An 18,651-nucleotide genomic window follows, 5' to 3' on the forward strand; every position below is an offset into this window, starting at 1 on the left:
TCATTTATAAATCGAATTTTTCGAGAGGAAACATTTAGAGAAAACGTCTTTACGATTTCATCCAATAAGTTATATATAAACTTGAGATAAACAATACATATACCTGACAAATAACGTCTTAAATTTACAAGAAGAAAAAAAATCATACCAATACACAAGTTATTATTTTTTTTTTTTTTGCGATATCTCATGATATATATAGTTAAAAAAAATATGTACAATTTTAACGAGGAATATAACTGACATTGTTTTCCCAGTCGGGTATTAAAATTGCAAAATGATAAAAATATAAAACATGAATTGTGCCGTTTTTAATCCAGTCTTCTCTTTCATTATTACGTCCTGTCTCATTCGCGTTCACAGACATCAATTAGTCAACGTCGTTTTGCAGGAAGTCTCAGTGTCGCCACTGCCCGGAAGACCAGCAACCCGTCTTGACCACCGATATTCAGCGACCATCAATTAGACGCCGGAGGATAGGAGAAGAAACAGGCATTACGTATCGCGGAAAGTATACGCGCGCCTCGTATACGATAAATTTATCCGGGCGACGTTAACAAATGGCAGGGTGGTTAATGGCGGATAGACGGCACTAACGTGCGGACCGATGCCGCAATAATATACAGGCAATAATCGTGCGGCGAATGCACGGCAATAATTATGAAACGACCGTTACCAATCTGATGCAAGATCTGAAATAATCGTTGCATTAGATCGAACGAAGACGCAGAATATGGCGCGATGTTGTTTTACGGTGTGAAACGTAAATCTTTTGATTTACCTCATCCTATCTCGTGCCGTTCTCTTTCATTATTCAAGGATCAGGCGGGATTATCATGTTAAAATAAGTATAAATAGAACGGGGTGTATAAAACGCATCTTCGCGTCTTAGCAAAAGTGATTGTCGAAGAAAAATCTATAGATTATTATTAAGTCAAAAAAATGCTGTATTACATAAACTCGTATAAATTATTTGCTTCATAAATAGATACGAAGAATATAAAAGCAAGAGACGCTTATTTAAATACCTCTTTATTATTTTACAACTACAATCAGAAATATTGTCGATTAATAGACGTTGCTAAAGACGATTATAAAAAGTATACGATTAAATCGTAACAATTCTATTGAGAACTGATTAACCTCGGGCGTCACTCGACGAGTCTTGCTTAAGTTAATCGAAATCTTGACGCGGTCGATTTTTTCGTCGACCCGCTTAAGATCATCTTTCAGACGGCGAGAGAAGCAACCCTGACGCGTTCCTTCTGTCCCATTCTCATGCCGACACTCCCTTTATCGATCCAGCCTTTCCCTCACTCCTGTCCCTCTGATCTCGCTCTCATTCTTCTTCTCCCCTTTCTTTTTCTCTCTCTCTCTCTCTCTCTTTCTCACCCCACCGTCTCCCTTCAGCGCCTAGTTACCCCCGGGGAAACCCTAGAGAATCGCTTTCGTTCCCCGCTGTCCTCCTCCTTCGACGCCGACCGCTACCACCCGCGTCTACAAACTCGACCAACCAGGAAGCACGTATCTGCCCTTTCGAATTATCCGGCTGGCTTGCCGCCCTTTGTTGCACGCGGAATTTCGTTTAATTAAAATGAGACTACGGAGACTGCTTCGTCTCCGCGGCACGAAGACCTTGGATCTTAATAAGAACTTCGATCGTGAGATGTACTGTCAGAGAGAGAGAGAGAGAGAGAGTGAACATTAGGTATATTTTTGTGAGATCTTTGAAACATTTTGAATTTATACAGCGGAAAATAGGCAACGAGAGCAAACATCTTAATGGGAAATTGATGACGTAGAAGCGATGTATACATCTAATTTTGTGATAAATGAGTGTTTTGCATTTTAAATTTCTTTTATGTTTTTCTAAACGAGAATGCATAATGTCATACGCGCAAAAGATCACAGACTTTATTCACGATATTCGATATTAAATGAAATACTGATTTATTTTCAATAATGCGTCGCATAATGCAGATATGGCATACAGATATTTGTAATATTATCGTAAAAAATATATATATCTCGATTGACAATAACTGTACATAATACACAAACAGCTTAATAGGAATGCATCGCACAAACATGGCGGAATAGGAGATCGCGAGAGAAGTTTACAGATGTCGGTAGCGAATAATCAAACACATTTAACGTAAAACAAAATGCAATGCGCATCCGGAATGCAAAATTCACGAATAATTGTATGATAAACGATAAAATCAAGAGACAGATATGCAGAATTAAAAAAAGTACAGAAATAAATATCATAAAATTAAATAACAAAAAAAAAATAAGACTCCTCTCTCGACCGTACTGGCAAATATATTATTTATTAAATCACAACGTTTCGATCCTTCTTTGAGTCCTTATCAAGTGATTTGTGAAAATAAAAATCAAAATAAAAATTATAATTTTATTTTTATTTTCACAAATCACTTGATAAGGACTCAAAGAAGGGTTGAAAAGTTTATGATTTAATAAATAATTATAAAAAATAAAAATAATATTAATAAATAATTTATATTATGAATAAAAATTTTTAATTATTCTTACATCTAAATCATTTCGGCTCGTATATTTGGCCTACTTTTCATGTTTTATTAATTTTTAATAAATAATATTTGCCAGTACGGTCGAGAGAAGAGTCTTACCTTTTTTTTTAAATTCTGTCTGGCGATTCTCAAATATCTACGTTTTTTTTAAATAACAAATTTGCTAAAGCCTGCATTCACAATAGACGCGCTTAATTATTTTCGGCTACGTAACCGACACATTGAAATTATCATGCTAATTCTTACTGTTTATGATGAGAGTCTTCGTTCGGTTACACATAAATTAGCGTAGATTGCAATCTAGGAAGGCATAAAATAGTAAAATCGCGATCCACATGGGAAAAAATGCGTAGTTCGAGGCGGAGCTAAACCACTGGAAAAAGCAGTCTACATTTAATCACGTTATATCGAGATGAAGATTAATTAACACCATGTTAAACGCTCTCTTCGCTACTACAATTTCCTCTGACAGATTGTACTCGCGTGCTTCTCTCTCTCTCCCTCTCTTTCTCGCATAATGTTTTAAATTGTACTTGAATATCATAAAAATATTCTAACATTAATATAAATTATTATAATCGTATAATTATTATTATCGCATAATGTAATGAGTTACTTCATAATTAATTAACAAGAAACATATCTGGGGTATAGAATAACTGCGGATCTCAGTGAAAAAAAAATGAATGACGTAAATATAAACGACACGCCCGTTATTCACCGTTATAAAAGATGGAATATCATAAAAATATTCTAACATTAATATAAATTATTATAATCGTATAATTATTATTATCGCATAATATAATGAGTTACTTCATAATTAATTAACAAGAAACATATCTGGGGAATAAAAAATAACTACGGATCTCAGTGAAAAGATGAACGACAATAAATATAAACGACACGCCCGTTATTCACCATTATAAAAGAAATGGAAAATATCAGCATTTCCGAAAAATCTATTTCGCATCCCGCTGCGAGCCTCGCCGAAACGAATTTGAATACGAAAGAAGAGCCGCCGCAAGAACGCCGACTGCATCGTCAACGAACGAGAGAGGACCGTTACTCTCTCTCTCTCCTTGCACGATACGTACGTGCACTTTCGGTATGAAACAAAGACGAAAGAGAATCCCATCCTTCACTGTCATGGCCAGTATCATCGCAAAGATACTTTCACACTTCACCGTCGCCGCGAAAGGATCGCGCTGAACGACGACACGGAGATGGCGATTGCGGCCCTTCCGCGAGAGCGAGGCGATTGGTCCATCGACTCACGGACTCACACTGCTCACTCGTTACGTGACCGCGTCTCTCACCCTTAAGCTGATCCAATCGGTTGCGTTATTACCGGGTGCCGAGATTCGAGACGATCCCAGATCGAGCCGCGCTCGTCAAACAACAGAGAGAGCCCTGTCGTTGGAATATGTACGAAGGGCGGCAGGACAGAATAGAATAGAAGAGAAGAGAAGAGAATAGAAGAGAAGAGAAGACGAGAGAGAAGAGACAGGGAGAGAGAGGATTGCGAGGCGTCGCGGCGCTGGTCGGCACTAGACTTGGCGTCGGTTCGTTCGTTAGCTGGACCCTCTTGCTCGCCCGTATTAATTTGCTTCCTCCTCCCCTCGGCCATCCCCCCCGTTGCTCGGGAAAAGGGGGGTTCGGGTCGCCCCCGGTCTCTCTTAGCTGCCGCCGCTGCTACGAGACGCCAGAGAGACGGCGCATGCGGACTCTGCTAATCACCCTCATCGTCCTCTACGCTCCTACTAGAAGAAATCCCTTCTCCCTCGCCACGGTGATCAACGTGCGAGTGCCATCGGGAAATTAATCGACAACTCGCCACGGTATTCCTAACTACTTTGACTTTGTTTCTCGCGACCGTGACCTTCTCCGACAGACGCGCAGCACAAAGGGATCTTTAAAGGTATATCCGTCGATAGTCGAATTTCGTTTCGCAAGACTTTTTTTATGTCATTTCGCGGAAATTTATGAAAGCTGTTATAGAGTGATGAGCGATTTGTACAGAATTTTGAGTTCGTAATTATTCTTATTCTCTCTCTCTCTTTATTAAAATTAATTCAAGTCATCGTTTTCCATTAATAACGTATATTGAAACATTATTTCACTTTATCGAATAATTTATAGGATCGTGTCACCGAACGGAGGGTTCGTAACAAGACGAAACTGCTTCTGCGAAAGATGGTAATGAGGACGATAGTGAACGAGGTATTGGAAAATCGTGTGAAGGGCTGGGACAACGTAGGTAGATAGGTAACCGGTTAGTCAATGATGCAGGGTGAGAGGAGGTCAGCAATTTTTCGCCTCATTGCTCATAGAAAGGAAACGCTTTATCGTACGCCCTTTCCCTCTTCTCTCTCTCGTCAAAGCATCCACGAACTTACGAGCATTGACTGCGGGGTGGACTTAGCGTCAGCTCGTCGTGGATGTTGATCAGATAGCACTTTTCTACCGGACCAATTTTCCGGGGCTGAACTTATCGACGTTATTTCGCCCGTGGTTCGTGTGACATAAATCCTCCGTGGAGAGAAAGAGCCGACATTTCTCGCGAACAAATGATCGAAGTCACAATGTGACACTTTGGATTGTTTTTTCGAAAGACTTTTCTCTTCAAAAAAATATATAATTATTCGAATAATCATGTTTGAATTCTTAGATGTATATAAATTCTCATAAATATCAGAGAAAATCCGTATAACGTAGAGCATTTTTTACTTAATCCGTATTCCATTTTACTGTTTTAATATATACTTAATTAGATTCATTAATGATAACGTGTTTTTACGTCTCTGCGAATTTGATTTTACAGATATCGGCAGAGAGGTTCACGGTTTAAAAAATGAGGGAAAAGAAAGAAAATGAAGAAATCCTATACGAGACGACCTATCTGATTCGAACTCAAAAAAAATCTAAGGACCGAAGATACAGCATAATCGCGAGTATAAAACAACGAAACGCTTAGCAGAGTAACATCCTGGCGGGAGCGTCATTACCGTATTGATCGTGGAGGTGATTTCTCTCGCTCTTTTCCTCCTGTTGTATCCCTCTCCGCTTCCCGGGGAGGATCAGAGTCGAGGGGTGGGAGTGAATCAGGGAGGCGCGCATTATCATGGAGAGGGTTGAAAGTAGGACAACGAATTTCTCGATATGATCATTCTCAAATCAGAGTTTGAACAAGGCGGAGGAATTGCAAAAATAGGAGCAAGGAACTTTTATCGAAAACTACGTGTTAGAAATTTTTAATTAGTTATTAATAGTTTCCCCCGCAATTTGTCTAACCACTCAAAATATATCTTGAAACTTAAATATAAAATATCATGTGCGACTTAATTTTCCAGATATTTTTATTAATTAGGTTTAATTTTTATAAAATATTTTTCTCTTTGTACTAACAATATTTTCTTAAATATATTCCATCGCTCTTTCAATTTTTTTTTTTAAATATTTTAAAAGCATAAAATATTTCACAAATCAATATAGCACTCTATTCCATTCATTGCAAAAAAATTACTGAAATTATATCTCGATTTTTTTCTCTCAGGTTACAGAACTTTAAAAAGGCCATTGAACTTTAAAAAGGAATTCGGTCGTTATCGCGGACGGTTATGCGAGTTCTTGCACTGATTCGAGGAGATGACATTGACCTCGACGGTGACGTCAGGCAAAGTTCGAAGATCCTTCCTTCTCCTCTTACCATTCCTCACTGATGGTCCAGTACCCGTTGCAGGACCGGTTTGGTAAGCGTCAACCGATCGTATGGACAAAAAACAGCTGAATCACCATGACTCTGATCCTTCAACTCGAAGCTCGAGATACAGGCGACTCTACTGATATGTCGAAAATTCAAAGTTGAATATCTTTTTAAAAAATTGAACAAAAAAACGTAGGCGAAAAAAATTATTACCATCTTAAACTATATATAGCGGCAAGTAAAGATGTATTAATATCCCAGAGAAACCTTCAAACGCGGATTTACTATCAAATTATTGCGGCTATCAAATCACATTGTAGCTCCTTCAAAGCCACAGATGTAGATCATTATTTAATTTAATTAATAAATTAAAATTTATTTAATATATAAATTTATCTCAAATAACTATAATGATGAAAGTATTGAGAGAAGAAATTGAAAAACATTTTAATATGTTTCAATAGCACTATTGGCAGCGACTATATGTAATGTTATAAAATATATTATTTAATATTTTCTTTAAAACAACACATTTACAACAATTAGAGCAATTTGTGACAATTACTGGATCTGTAATAATAAATGTGCTATATGCTATAACGACCCGTGAGCGATACGACTCTTTAACACGCAATCGCAGCAGTTAAATGAAAGTCTGACAGTAAGAGATATACTCACACTCAAATATACAAATATTTGTTTCGATATAGATTGAAACAAATTGAGCTTGTTGAGTTTATTATAAATGAATAATATATATATTTGTCAACTCAATTTTTAAAAAAATATACAATAATATGCCGTTATAAAAAGTTATATACTGTGATAAAAGTTAAATGATGATGGAAATCTAGCAGTAAGAGAAATATTCACTCGAATGTACCATACAAATATTTATTTCAATACAAATTGAAACAAATTGAATTTTTGTTGGGCCACTCATAGGCCACTAAATTTTTATTCTGCTTGTACGCACATTCACACACAAGATATTGTAATCATACTGCAAAGATGCAGCTTGTTATTTATGTAATAATTATTTCCTAGAATTTAATAATAATTCATTAAAATTAACATAAATATGTCGAAGATAATTGATTATTATTTCTCTTTCTCTCTTTTTTCCTCTGTATAAATATAATAAAATATTTAATTTTTGAATAGCTGTTTTTGTCATTTAATATAAAAGAAGAATGTTTTTATAATAATTGATTATTTTACAAACGCTGAAACTAATGATTGTCATAAGAAGCCATCATTAAATAATAAATCACGGAATTAGTATTTCAAAAAAATTTATAAATTAATATATAGTCTAAATTCGTTTACTGTATAATTACTTATAATTGTTCGGTCGATTAATTCTCTCTTACGTATCCGCATGATTAGGCATATGCATGCACACACGCAGACACACATGCAAGAACTCGATTGTATTGTACGCGACACGAATGTGATTCACGTAACCTACTGCTTTACAACCCGTTTGATACAATCCTTATGCTGACATTATATCTTATCGGCGAGAAATGTAAATAAAGCACATCAAAGAGAAGTCATTTTTCTTCTCACAATCAGTTTTCTTTTGCATTAAACTTAGTTTTGTGTGCAAAGTAATGCCTATAATAAACTGAAAACTTTCTTTTACATTTTTTTCCTCGTCGTTTTATAACTTACAAATATCACTTTAACGAATTAAAAATAGATTCTAATAACTTCCATTTTAATAACTGTCACTCTATTAAATTTGAAAAATAATAGAGATAAACTTTCTGTTAATTACTGTCACAAATTTTTTAATTATGCGATTTCTGTAAGCGATGTAATTATCTATTAATTGATATAATCATTCCGTAAGTCTCGACGAATTTCTTATCAAATGGATAGTCAGTATTGATAAAAAAAATTTCAATGATATATGCGACAATATAACCGAATGACTACCACAAAATGTGTACTGAGTGCTTCTAAACGTCGTGAAGTAAATGGACCCATGGGATATCATTGAATCCATGGAAAAGCATCGAAGTGGACCAGCAAGTGTCTACTTTGGAAGATTGCTTCGATATGTATGTACTTTGAACTAAGTACTCGTTCAAATGCCAATACAAAATTTTGATGATCTTTAAAATGTTCACTTACATCAATTCGCCAAAATAGTCTCTGTGTACAATAAAAAAATAAAAAGTTTTAAAAAAATTAAATTTTATATAAATTATTTTTTTTTAATATTTATATATAAATTTAAAAGTTATTTTTATAAAAAAGATTGTGTATGTAAAAAAAATTTGACATCCCATAAATTCCCCAAGCAAGTGTTTAGAAACAAAACGTTAAAAAAAGTAAGAGATAAATTTTCTAATAAATTCATTATATATTATCTCTTTTCCTAGTAACAGATAGATTTATGTTGAAAATACAACCATCTGTATTTTCTTATTGGAATGATTGTTAACGTCTCTATTCTAATAACGTGGCCAAGATATAATCATCAATGCACAAAGTACTAAAAAAATCTTATGAAAGAATATTTTGCTAATAGCATAGTTTGCTTAATGTACAGTCATAGAAAAGCATCCTTCGGTATGCCATCACGTGAACGAATGATTGAGACGTACTCCAGCAATGGACTCGTATGGTGCATACAAGGGGGCTCCTTGTTATCGAGTCTCGCGGTTGTGAGTTGCACGCTTCATAATCTTTCACGACGTAGACAAAAAGCCAGTCGCTGTTTAAGCTAGCTCGAAAAGAAACGCGCTTATATGTATATATACATATGACATTTTTCCTCATACGTCTTACTTATCGGCTTTATGCCTTCACATTCTGCACTTATGGATTGATGCATCTTGCGATGAAATATATACGCAGACGTAATTACATGATGCCATCATAAATATTCGGTCTGACTTCGGCTTATTTGCGCGAAGATACGCATTCTCAGCAGGGAGTAACGCAAGAAAAGATATCAAAGAAGTTATGTTTCACTGAACGTAAAGTAAGATATATCCTAAATAATAAAAAAATTCTAGATTTATAAAAATGCAATAATCAATATTAAAACAAAATTTCTCGAATTGACTTTCCTTAAAAAAAAAAAAAAAAAAAAAATTTCGTATAGATATTAATTAAAAATAATCTCTATTTTACATACTCCACAAAATAATGACATAATGCAGAGATATATGCACAGATATATCGCACAGATATATGCTCTTATATATTTCGGTGAAATACGAAGGTGAAAGGTAGTGCATAATGATGCTGAAGATTTCCATGAACTGGAGTTCTATGTTATCTTGGATGCTGGCCTGGGGCCATCGCCTCGATCTTGCATGATAAATTACACGCATACGCACGTGTGTATTTATGGCATCGCTTTTAATGCGCGTCACCAATTATATACATTCACGTAAGAAAAGTCACAGTACGAAGATTTCGACGATTAAGAAAGAACGTATAATGCAGCAATTTGTTATTCCCATCCATATAATCCATCATGATAATTGAATAATACGTACATCACAGCGTATGTACAAGACTTCTTCTTTTAATAAAGATTAAAAATTGAGAAAAATATAAAAGAGAGTAAAGTCTAAAAATAATTATTCTAACTCTTGTCGCTACTGTGCTCCGATTTTTCCCAACAAATAATCCACGGATCTGATTCATGTTTCACTTTATAATCAAAGAAACTGGAACTATGCGAACACACCAAAGTCTAAGATGCATAATCTCTCTAGATACACGTACGGATTAAACTTTTTTTTTTATTGATCATGCAGCTACGAATACCACGTGGATCAGGTTGCAAACGTACGCCTACGCGTTCTACACGTTTCGCTTGGAGCACGCTTTGCTGTCACGCGTACAAAAGGTTGAAAGCTCGTTGTCTCGAGTTGACACGTACGTAGGCAGTAATGCCGGATGGTTGAAAAAACGGTAAATCGCGCGTGTATCGCATTGCATTCACTCTCGAGACGATATAAATTCTGAGATATTAAACAGGAATAACTTTCGCCTTTGAAAATTCACGTTTCGCCGGCACCCAACCATAGCTGAATATTGCGCTACCGGCTTTACGTGTGTATTAATATATAAATTCAATATGTAATTGTCAGAGACATTTTTTATTTCTACGATTTTACAAATCGGTGTAATAAATAAATGACGAGAAAAAAATTAATCTGGCTATCTAGCTGATACTCATTATTCAATAAAACTATATTTTTTAAGTTTGTTGAATGTAACGTGTTACAATCACGTGCTTAAAATATCGTCCCGGGTCTTTACTCCTCCGAAATGCTAAGCTAACGGTGAAAATGAAATCTCCTAAAAAGATAAAAGCAAATAGAACAAGATACATTCTCATTTCTATCTATGGATTATCATCTACGCTCGAGACCACGCGCGGCGTTTCTATCCGAGAGGCAGGACTTTCTGATTATGCCATCGTTCGACTTTCGTTCTCGCGTAAGCATGAATATTAACGATACTCTTATCCGAGGTAGATCGCGCGCGCGCGCTTGTACTTGGCGAATTTATATCGGTGTTACGCAAAAGCTCGCTCTTTCTCTTTCTCTCTATCTCTCTCTTTCTCTGCAAAACCGCAGGCTGTAAACGCGGAATATTGCCCGACACATCGTACGAGGATCGAAAATGTTTCCCCGCGAGCTCCAGCCGCGATAACTCGGGTGGTTTACGCACCGTGTCGCGGTCCGTTTCGTCGCAACGCGGTACAAAGTAGCGGAGCACCCGTATTTAACGTACATGAACCACATTTTGCGGAACGAAGAGAGAGAAGGAAGTAACGCGGTATATATTCCCGTAAGACGCGGAAGAATATCGCGAAAGAGAGTGGGCGCGGAGGACGTGAGTTTTGCAACGTCAGATATATACCGCGGCATTCTATCACGAGCACAAGACGCCGGTCTCCTCAAATAGTTGCGTCAATCATGCACTTATTATGTAATAAATTGTGCAATAGTTTTACTCACTCCCCTCTTTCTTTTTCCCTTCTCCATCTCTTAGATGCTCTTGATGCAATTTCTGGATGAGCGATAGTATAAATCCGCACTCTATGATTTCGCAGATCTTGCAATTAATTTTCCCTTTTAATTGTCTCCATTTACAATATATGTATTTGATTAAAATAGGTTATCTAATTAAATAGCACGAGCGATATTAGCATTAATTAAATTGTGAATTAAAATAGTAATGTATATACGCCTCTCAAATTATCTTAATTAGATTGTAATTAAATATCTATCGCTGAAATTAATCGCAGAGAGAATTGTCTTCGATAACAACCGATAAATAACGAGAAATAAGATAGAATTAGAATAACAATTAACTAACAAAGCTAAATGTATGAATAATTATTAATCTATCGCGTGACGCATAAAATTACGTCGTGTCGCATAAAATATGATGGATGTAACAGTGTATATTCGGAGAAACATTTCACTAGGTACGCAAGAACCGTGTTCTTTGGCTGTTGCGGTTTATTATTTATCACTCGCTCCCCTTCTCGTTTTCTCGTCTACGAGTTTACATCTTCATAATTCATGCATTCCTTCTAATGAAGATTTAATTTCGTCTGGTTACCACGATTCTCTACCCTCACGAGTTTCGCTCCTCGTTGTATATTTTCCGTTTTCCTCCTCTGTCTATTTCCCTTCCGAATGCGGTCTTCCAGAAGGTTAATATACTCCATTATCCCGAATCATTTTACTAATAACTCACTTCCCGCCAAAATGCTTGCGCAGCATCTGCGAGTCCAGGTTATTTGCTTAGGAGCACCCTGAGAATAATCCAAGTATATTTACGACGATCGATAAGCGATAAGCCACTGTGCGACGACTAACCGAAATGGATAACACGGGGACACTTTATTCACTGAAGTAGGAACGGAGGGCAACAAGAAAGCTTCTCATAACTTGTTTCGGTTTCCAATTAAGAGAAGTAAATCTCCTTTAATGTCCTAATACGATTATACTCGTAATTAATGTGACTTATAAATATCGTAGCGTCCATTTTAAGCAGACTAATATATATAAATTCAATAAATACAATATTGTAATCTATACTCGTCAAGTCTCTTTGACAGTTGACTCGTGAATTAAAATTTATCGATATTCATTGCTTTATCAAATCTGTGTTAATGATGTAATTATGATTTCGTGAATCGCGCGATTGCAATATAATTTTTACCAGTTTCTACGGATAAAATAATCATAATATTACAAGTGTATCAAGATTCGTGAAATCAATTAATTGTATAATATTATTCTTAATAATTCTCGAAATGATAATTTTAATTTCTCTCTTAGCAGAACCGTTACTATGCATAATCACTGTCTTCTCATTGCTTCCGGGATGTATGTATGCATTCGTTATCACTTTGCACGTTCCGTGCATCGTACCCGGAACGCTGAGAAAGAATATGAGCAAACTTAAAGCCAGCGTCAGCGCAACGACGAGCCGGAGAAGACGAGGTTCGCGAAGCTCCGAGGAAACTGATCGAGCACTCGATCCTGGCATCCCATTGCGACCCACCTGGGCAACCTGAGAAGGGAACTGGGGAACCCGCCTTTAGGGTTAACGAGCCCCTGCGAGAACGCCACCAGTGGAACCTGCGCCTTTTGTAACCCGAAGTGACGCCGAGATCCCATTGACGGGGCCCTATGTGCTTCCAATCGGTGATCTATGGATCCCTACTCGACCTCTGATCCTCGTGCGGCTCGTAATCGTATATTTCATTGGCGGCTCAAAGAGTGGCTCTTTCTGTTTGCCTGAAGGCTCTCTCGATTGTCGTCCCGACGCGTATTGTGCGCGATTTCATTGAAAGAGAGAAAGAGAAAAAAGACGGAGTCTAAAGAGAGGCGACTTTAAAAGTTAACGCGTCCTCTACTCGAAGATGCGTGTTCCCCGAACGCATGCACGTACATACCTGCGCCTAAAAGCATAATCCGAAAGCATAATCGACATTTTAGCCCGGGCCGCCTTCCTCGCACGCCCTCGTACAAGGTGGATCGACGAGAGATTGGATTTATATGGGCGATGTTTGCTTTGCGGTGTAAAAAGGGTCCGATTCAATGTTCGATGATCGATCGTACGATATCGAAAGATGAACGGATGGTAGACACGCGCGGTGTAATGTTACATTATGATTTCCCCCAATCGATGATCTTATAAGTAAAGAAGATTTTCAAAGGGATTAATTGTAATCGTGATAATAAATGTTTTTGTTTGAAATCTCGAAAAATACATAATTAAAAACATATATTTTTTATTTAGAAAAATTTTAATTTTATTCATTGATGATTATACTGTTATATTTATTTCTTTCTCCCTTTTCGTGTCATTAATTTTTTTCTTAAAAAGTATGCATATTTTTAAGTTTGTCGTAAAAATTATAATTTCATGATAAAGAATACATATATACCAATTTCGATATTCTATCGAAAGTCAAGAGAAAGAGAGAAGTTTATTTGACATGGCAGCAGCATCGAGTGGACCATTCGACCCAAACTGAAGACTAACGAACTGTGACGTCAACGATATTGCTCGACAACCGGAAGTAGAATTTTCTACATATCCTAACGCCCGGCATTGTCTGTAACGCCGTTGCGCTTCAGGTAGGCGCAACCCACTTCCCAACATTGTCCCTAACATGTACCAGGCTGTCACGCGCATAATGCCGCGAGTTTAGCATTTATATCTCATGGACCAGGTACGTATGTTCTCGCATAATTAGCGGCAGTCCTTATGCGCACCACCGTGACATCGGCGCGGAAAAAAAGAAACGGTCGGAACGCAATCCCCGTGGGCCGAGAGAGAGATGCTGGAGAGAGGGTAGCACGGCTGCACGATCATTTTTTCCTACTGTTTCTCGTCACCGCCTTTTAACCCAAGCCGAGAGACGCGTCCCGTGGGCCTCAAAAATTCCCACATACCCCTCCGAAACGATTTGCATGCCGACGAAAATATCGACGCGTTGTTGCTTCGCATGCAGGCGATGCGCCGAGTTTTTTTTTTTTTCTCAGGCTCATCCCGAGGGAAGATTATGTGTGCATCTGGGACGCAAACGCGACTCGAGACGCGTCATTTGCATTTCGTGCATTTTCGAATTCGAATCAGAAAACCCCACTTCCCAACTTCGCAATGCAATCGAGCGTTATTTTTACACAGAGAGAATTTTCTCTTAGAATTTACTTGAAAATCATGGTAATTTTACTATGTACATAATTAATTTTTACTCAAATTTACTATGTACATATTAATATTTTTTGTGGTAAATATTAATCAGAGAAACTCTTATAAGATTCTTCCAATACCATATTGTCGCGCGATTACCATGATTTTCAGGGTAAATTTTAAGAGAAAATTCTCTCCGTGTACTCGATACGAGAAACGTGTGATGGAAAGAAAAATCAAGTAAATCGCGAATAATTAGCGGATACGCTCGTTAACGAGTGTAATGTAATAGCAATTCGTCGAATCTAGAAAAGTGCCTCGGAATAAGTATTATCTAGCTCGATTCTTCGATTGAGTCCTGCATTCCGCAGCAATCGTAAGTATAGCGCCCGTGTTTCTTAGCTAATAATATAAAAATATTTTTTTATATTTTTTTTTTAGAATGTTATACTAACGAAGGAGAAGACGGGATTATGGCAGAAATTACCCTCCTAAGTATACACTCCATCTTTCAGCATGTCCGACGCATATCATATATGCGCCGCTACAGAACAAGCCGGCACGAGTGATATTATTTTCTCGTTTCGTAACGTAAGCAATATCGAGGTAATGAAGTCACGACATCTGCATATCGTTTGCTCTCTGCTCGGTCATCTTCTCTCATCAAATGATTTTTTCCGAGATATTTTATCGGCACGACAAACACGCGAGCGCCATGCACAGAATTGAATCGGTATATAATTGCGAAATATAAATACGGTTATTTTCTCAGAGAAATGAATCGATGTGTAGCGACTCTCAGATTAAAAAAAAAACTATTTCATGCCGCGTTCGATGTAAATGTCATACGTTTCTACAGCAACATTCATTTTATTTAAATTTACACGCGCAAAAAAGAAGAGATATCGCGAGTATAATTTTTATTGTATATACAATATAAAATTGTAAATAACAAGAAAATATCAGCATGATAGAATATAGTATATGTATATAAAAAAATATTATTTATATAAATATTCATATATATCATAATTTATATAAAAATACTAATCTTAAAAATACTTTCAAAATCAAGAGTTTGAAAAGTGCCAAATATAGTAGATATTGCAAACAATGCATAATAATATTATACCTACAAAAGAAAACTTTTGATACACATATATATGTATTACAATAAAATATTAAAATTTATATAAACATAAATATCTCCAAATATTTATTTAATTTCTTAATATGTTATGCAATACGTGAAGACAGATTTACGAAATTGTTGACGCTCTTCAAAAGGGCTTATCTCCATACGCGAGAATGCGATGAGGAATAAAAATTGAAGTTGGCTTCCTGACCGAACGGATTATTGAAAAATTTGGGGTGAAGTGGCGTTTTTAAGGACCTCTTGAGAGGAGTCCTTGCTAGTGGTATGCCTTCCTTTCACATGCTAACTCTCCTCAATAGTCCAGCCGGTGATACGAAAAGGCAGAGAGGGAGAACACTTTTCAGATTTAAATCAGAAAGACCGCGTGTACATATGTATGTATCTCTTACCGCGCGACCAATTTGCATTACAGTGTGACAAAATGCACATGTACGTGTGTGCGTGTAACGTACACATTCGAATCAAAACACGCGGCATGCTCTTTGTCAAACGAACGAACATACCTGCAAACTCGAGAATAAAGCGCGAAAAGATGCCGTGTGAACAAATTAATGCAGGACTTGCACCGGCTCTCTCTCTCTCTCTCTCTCTCTCTCTCTCCTAATAATATCCTAAGATATCGTTTTAATATCATCAATAATGAAGAAATATTAATTACCAATATTTACGAAAACATGTAAGAATTAATAGAATCGCAATGCAATTAAATAATGTAAATTTCGATTTATTGTTTATTATAATCGATACAATCAGTTATATAAGGTGGTAACTTTTTTTCGCTCGATTTAATTATGTAAACTGAATCGGATAGTGCAATTTTAATTATTTTTATTCGCGTGCGACAAACGTATTAAGTTCAGTACACACGCAGCGAGGTGCTGTCGCACCTGCCGATGCAATAAGTTGTTCTTGCATCCAGGTTGATATCGAATTAAAGAAATTCATTAACTAACGGCTGTGTATACATGCGACAAAGAAGATTACCGTTACTCAGGGCCTCGTGAAAAAAAAACTGTGAAATTATGACTTACAATATGCGAAATAACAGCTTGTTCCATAAATAATGTTCATTTTATTCATGATTATTAAATATCCGGCACTAATATAAGTCCGCCGGCTTCTTTGCCCTTGAAACCAGCTCTTAATATTTCGAATGGTATTGCATAATGACTTATTCTTTATCTTACGATCTGTAAAAAATCAACGAAATATCTAATATAATTACAACTTGTACATTTTAATGTCCCCTTCTTAAAATATTACCATTCAAACTATATATTGAGTCACACTTTTTGTGAAATCCGTATAAACACGGAAGATATGTTTTTTTAAATAATATTTCGTATACTGTATCTCTTCACAAGCAAATATGCAGCATTAGTACCAATTAATTATTGCAACTTTGGCAATTGATCTATTAATGAGAACCAATAATATCTGTACAAAAATTTCTATAAAAAATCTTTCCTGAATAATATAAATATTTATATAAGTGTGCTTTATATAAATTAAAAATATTGCTTAAATTAATAATAAGTCATTAATATAATTGTGGACTCTCTCTCTCTCTTACATATTTTTTAATACAATTTCTATTTCACGTAATTTCAAAAAATAAGACAGCTTTCTCACTTTTTTTAAACTTATTTTTGCATAACAATTATAACACAAATATATATAATAAAAATTATAAATTCAATTTAAAATTATTGAATATAAATCGATACTATTATACAACAATAAAGAGAAAATATTTATATATAAAATATAATAATATTATTAATATTAATATCATTAATATTAAAATATATAATATTATTTAAATATTTTTATATATTTTATAATCCGCTCGCTTATTAAGTCAATGTAGAGTAGCATCAACTAGGAACTGTCGGATGGTGAATTAGTCTGTTCCATGCCTCGGAATTATCATATCACACTGTAATTTTATGAAGAAATAAATTATGATTGCAATTCTCTTGACGTTACGCATCCAGACGCACGGAAAGACATCGATCAACCGCCCAGATAGCAAACTTGTTCGCGTATCGTGTGCGTATGCACATCCCGTATTGAGATCACACCCCGCAGCTATTATTCCGAAAACGGTCCCGAGATGTTCCACGTCTCGGCATCGCGCAACACGTTCGATCACATTACTCGCGATGCGCGCAAACACGCTCGGAGTCATCAATCGTCCCCATTCTAATTATGACATCTCGATGCAGTTTGGTTGACAATGTAATCTTTATTATGGCGCCGAATAAGGCCGCAATAACGTATTATTTAACGCATTTTTCATGATGAGGCAGATGGGGAGAAGCATGACCCGCTACCGGGGATGAAGAAGGCAGAAGAGAAAAGAAGAAGAAGAGACGCGTCATGAGGAGTGCCAGACTAAATTACCCGGACGTGCTCGCGCAGATAAGGCTCCCTGTGTACGCGCATAATGCGGTACGTAATGTGCAGTCCACAGGCAACCACCATCCACCACCTCTTCTGTTCCTCCTGCTTCGTCGTCGTCGTCGTCGCGCCTGAAGGAAGAAGAGGCAGAGGAGGAGGAATTGGAACCTATGTATCCCCACGTATGCAGTCTGTGTGTTCAGAGGCTGGGCACACATTGACCGATACGTACCGCCGGTAGCAAGATAAACAGTTCTCTTCTCGTTTACTTTCTCGCGCGGCCTTTCTTCCGCTCTCACTTTGTCTCTCTTTGTTCCTCATCCCCTTTTGACTTTTGTCTCTCTCTCTCTCTCTCTCTCTCTTTCTTTCTGTTTATCCTCTCTGAACTCTTGAGCCTAGCGTTAAGTCGTCCGTGACCCAGGCACACAAAATTTACAATGACACGTCGACTGTGTGAGACACTTATAAAATTTCGTGACATAATAAACACGTTCTATGATGTACGAGATAGTCTGATTAAATTATTGGTTTGATTGTTACGGGAAGGAACGATTAAAATTATTTTTAAAAAGAAAGCTGTTTTATTTTCTAAAGTGAAATAGAAATTGTGTTAGAAAAAATATTAAAGTCTA

General features: G+C 36.5%; 1 protein-coding gene and 1 long non-coding RNA gene across 3 annotated transcripts in view; both read right to left on the reverse strand.

The window, feature by feature from the left end:
* Nucleotides 1–4,115, reverse strand: part of LOC114930575 (uncharacterized) — a 55,962-nt gene extending 51,847 nt beyond the window's left edge. The window contains exons 1-2 of one of the 2 annotated variants that reach the window (XR_014925116.1): nt 3,653–4,115; nt 2,802–2,928 (exon numbers count right to left, since the gene is read on the reverse strand). This is a non-coding gene — a long non-coding RNA (uncharacterized LOC114930575). Of the gene's footprint in view, nt 1–2,801 lie in introns of both variants that reach the window. The other variant, XR_003819480.2, reaches the window with a different exon arrangement.
* Nucleotides 1–18,651, reverse strand: part of MESR6 (misexpression suppressor of ras 6) — a 593,526-nt gene that overhangs the window by 466,166 nt on the left and 108,709 nt on the right. The window lies entirely within an intron of this gene.

This window comes from Nylanderia fulva, unplaced genomic scaffold (genome assembly GCF_048542155.1).
Source record: "Nylanderia fulva isolate GAGA-0341 unplaced genomic scaffold, ASM4854215v1 Scaffold30, whole genome shotgun sequence".
NCBI classification, from domain to species: Eukaryota; Metazoa; Arthropoda; class Insecta; order Hymenoptera; family Formicidae; genus Nylanderia; species Nylanderia fulva.